The 4,211-nt window shown below is 35.6% G+C and overlaps 1 protein-coding gene across 2 annotated transcripts in view; it reads right to left on the bottom strand.

Annotated features, from left to right (window-relative positions):
• Positions 1-4,211, bottom strand: part of LOC127850612 (uncharacterized) — a 1,644,088-nt gene that overhangs the window by 625,501 nt on the left and 1,014,376 nt on the right. The window lies entirely within an intron of this gene.

Genomic DNA, 4,211 nt, shown 5'->3' with positions numbered 1-4,211 from the left:
TCCTTTAAATATAAAACTTTGTGAAAGATAAAAATATATTTAACATTTATTTTTCATCATTTTAACCAATAAATACCTACTAAACAAGAACTTTGACATTAACTTAGATAAGAAAACATATATATTATTTTCAATTAAATTGTTAAAAAAGAGCTGTCTCCATAGGATGACGTATGCCCCCAATAAATGCTTTGATAGAAATTATGAGCATTTTTCGAACCCTAAACGCGGACCCCAAGGTCAAGGTCATGGGGTAAAAATTTGTGTGGGTATGGAAAGGCCTTGTCCATATACACATGCATATCAAATATGAATGTTACATCTGAAGCGACAAAAGAAGTTATAAGCATTTTTCGAAACCTAAACACAAAGTGTGACGGACAGACAGACATCAGACAAACAGACAGAAGGACAGTTCGATCACTATATGCCCTCCCTCGGCGGCATTAAAAAAGTTAATCCAGAAATCCAAAATAAGTCCCAAACTAGAGAGCGGACACCATACTTAATCCTTGAAATGCACGTAATGTAAGCAAGTTAGTTCAAATAACAATGTACTTAATTTCAATACTTTCTTAAAGTTAGTTCAAATAACAATGAACACAATTTCAATATTTTCTTATCACTTAATCAATAATTATTATTTAAAAAAAAACATCCTGACAGTCCCCTCACATTTATGTAACTGAACTATCAGTCAAAAAAACGTTTGTTAGCTAACAGGGAGATATCTGTTATGGGAGAAGGTTCAAAATATTTTTGCCATTTCTTATATCACACTGCAAGTGTCAGTGCTACTGGCTCTGGGCATTTTCTATTTTTATCAAACCACTAAATTCAATGTATTTTATTCAGAAAACTTTGCAAAAAGACAACCTCAGTGTCTGGACTGACCTGATGGCACCAAATCGCACAAGTCAGCTACATCTCTGAAATTATTTCAATACAATCATTTTCATTAATAAAAAAAGATAACAAGAGCTGTCAGAGGACAGCGCGCTCGACTATTCGAGTGCTTGACAGTATAACGTAAGCCATCATGGGGAAATTGTTCATATTCAATAATTTATTAGATGATCTTTCAAAAATAAAAAAAGGAAAAAAATAAAAATTTGGGGAGGGGGTAGGGGGGTTGAGAGGGGGGTATAACGTGGGGTGTGGTCATTTATTAGACGATCTGACGATCTTTCAAAAATAAAAAAAGGAAAACAAAAAATTTGGGGGGGGGGGGGCAGGGATTCTGGGTTGGGGCGTGGGGTATTGCAGTGCTGCAGCTAGGATTTGAAAAAGGCAGGGGGATTTTTTGTCAAAAGGGCACATTGGACGCGCAGTATTTTGTCAAAAGGGCACTTTCGAGCGCGCGGGCGTTTCTAGAATGCTTCCTCATGCATGTTAATTTATGTGTTATCAATAATTGTAAGAATAAATTATGCCCATTGTCATTAAACAATTCAAATTTAATTTCTACAATGAGGAATAAATTAATTACAATGTATTTTAATAAGAGATTTATTAATCATCATATGTAAAAAAAAAAAAATATATTTTTTTTAAGGGCAGGGGGGGCCCTAGGAAGGTCAGGGCGGAGGTTCGGGAGGGCAGGGCGGGGCGCCCTTCGATTTAGGCCTAGCTGGAGCACTGGTATTGCACGGGTGGAATCCATTGTGGTATTCAGGTAAGTGTTGTTTTGTCAAAGTATCAATAAAATCTTATCATAAATAAAGAAGTTATGTGAATTTAAGCAAAATGTCCAATTCTCAAAGAAAAAAAGGGGCCATAATTCTATCAAAATGCTTGATTCAGTGGTCTAATCTTGTTTATAAGTTGGGGTCATGTTGGAAAACAAGTATGCAAAATATAATAGCAATATGTCAAAGAACATAGGAAATATTTGGGGTAGTACGCAAACTTTAACATAGATTTATCAATAATATGCGTATTCTGAGTATAAAAGGGGCCGTAATTCTATCAAAATGCTTGATTAAGTGGTCTGCTCTTGTTTGTAGGTTAAAGGTCATGTTGGTAAACAAGTATGCAATATAACAAAGCAATATGTTAAAGGACATAGGAAATATTTGGGGTAGTACGCACAATTTAACATAGATTTATCAATAATATGCATATTCTAAGTATAAAAGGGGCAATAATTCTGTCAAAATGCTTGCTACAGTAGTCTGCTCTTGTTTATAGGTTGGGATCATGTTGGTAAACAAGTATGCAAAATATGAAAGCAATATGTCAATGGACATTGAAAATATTTGAAGTAGTACGCAAACTTTAACATTTGCACGCTCACGGAAACGCCAACGCCGGGGTGAGTAGGATAGCTCCACTATATATATTTCATATATAATAGTCCAGCTAAAATACAGTCAACAATTAAAGAGTTGTTGTCACTGGGAATGTGATCTTGCATATATACACTTCATGTTGACAACATATTATTTTCAATTAAATTGTTAAACAAGATCTGTCTCCATAGGATGACGTATGACCCCAATAAATGCTTTGATAGAAATTATGAGCATTTTTCGAAATCTAAATGCATTTTTTAAACCCTAAACACGGACCCTAAGGTCAAGGTCATGGGGTAAAAATTTGTGTGCATATGGAAAGGCCTTGTCCATGTACACATGCATATCAAATATGAATGTTACATCTGAAGCGACAAAAGAAGTTATGAGCATTTTTCGAAACCTAAACACAAAGTGTGACGGACGGACAGACAGACATCAGATAAACAGACGGAAGGACAGTGCGATCACTATATGCCCTCCTTCGGCGGCATAAAAAACATTAATTTAGAAATGCAAAATAAGTCCCAAACTAGAGAGCGGACACCATACTTAATCCTTGAAATGCACTAAGTGACCCTGTGACCTAGTTTTTGACCCGGCATGACCCATATTCGAACATGACCTAGATGTTGTCTTGATACAACTTCTGACCAAGTTTGGTAAAGATCAGATGAAAACTACTTCAATTAGAGAGCAGACACCATGCTTAAACCTTAAAATGCACTAAGTGACCCCATGGTCTAGTTTTTGACCCGGCATGGCCCATATTCGAGCTTGACCTAGATATTGCCTAGATACAACTTCTGACCAAGTTTGGTAAAGATCAGATGAAAACTATTTGAATTAGAGAGCGGACAAGAAAAGTATGACAGACAGACAGACAGTGAGAAAACTATATACCCACTTTTCTTCTAAAGGGGGCATAAAAAATGTGGAGTAAAATATATACAAATGTGTTCTTTTTCTTTGCAGACTGACTTACCTATCAAAATAGTTACATAAACAAATATGTATAATTATATTGTTAATATTATGCGCATAAATAAAACATTTGCTATTTCATGTAAAATTAATTGTAGACAGCAAATAATGAAACAAGAAACCGTTTGAGGCGGGTGATGCTCCACAAAGGTTTTTTTGTCACAATATTGCACTATATATTCAGATAAAAGGAAACGTCTTGAGGGGCATAACTTTGGACAAATTAATACAATGGATGGTTTAGTAACTTAAAAATTTCAAAGGGCCATAACTCTGTAAATAAATCATCTAACCAGAACCCACTAATAACATGCGCATCTCCTCAAGGTAGTTATGCTTCCCATAAAGCTTCATTGTATTCCAGTCAGTAGTTGGGGAGAAATAGCCCGGACAAGAATTGCACTATATGTACAGTTTATAGAAAATTTCAAAGGGCCATAACTCTGTGAAAAATCATCCGACCATAACCGGCTTATAATATGCACATCTCCTGTTGGTAGCGAAGCTTCCCATAAAATTTCATTGAATTCATGTAATAAGTTGCTGAGAAATAGCTCGGACAAGAATTGCACTATATGTACAATGGAAAATTTCAAATGGCCATAACTCTGTGGAAAATCATCCGACAAGAACCAGCTGATAATATGCACATCTCCTGTTGGTAGTGAAGCTTCCCATAAAGTTTCATTGAATTCCCGTAATAAGTTGCTGAGAAATTGCTCGGACAAGAATTGCACTATATGTACAATGGAAAATTTCAAAGAGCCATAACTCTGTGAAAAATCATCCGACGAAAACCGGCGGATAATATCCACATCTCCTCTTGATAGTGAAGCTTCCCATAAAGTTTCATTGAATTCCTGTTATAAGTTGCTGAGAAATAGCTCGGACAAGAATTGCACTATATGTACAATGTAAAATTTCAAAGGGCCA

The sequence above is a fragment of the Dreissena polymorpha genome, chromosome 11 (assembly GCF_020536995.1).
Source record: "Dreissena polymorpha isolate Duluth1 chromosome 11, UMN_Dpol_1.0, whole genome shotgun sequence".
Classification (NCBI taxonomy): Eukaryota; Metazoa; Mollusca; class Bivalvia; order Myida; family Dreissenidae; genus Dreissena; species Dreissena polymorpha.
This window is presented reverse-complemented; position numbering and strand designations above follow the sequence as displayed.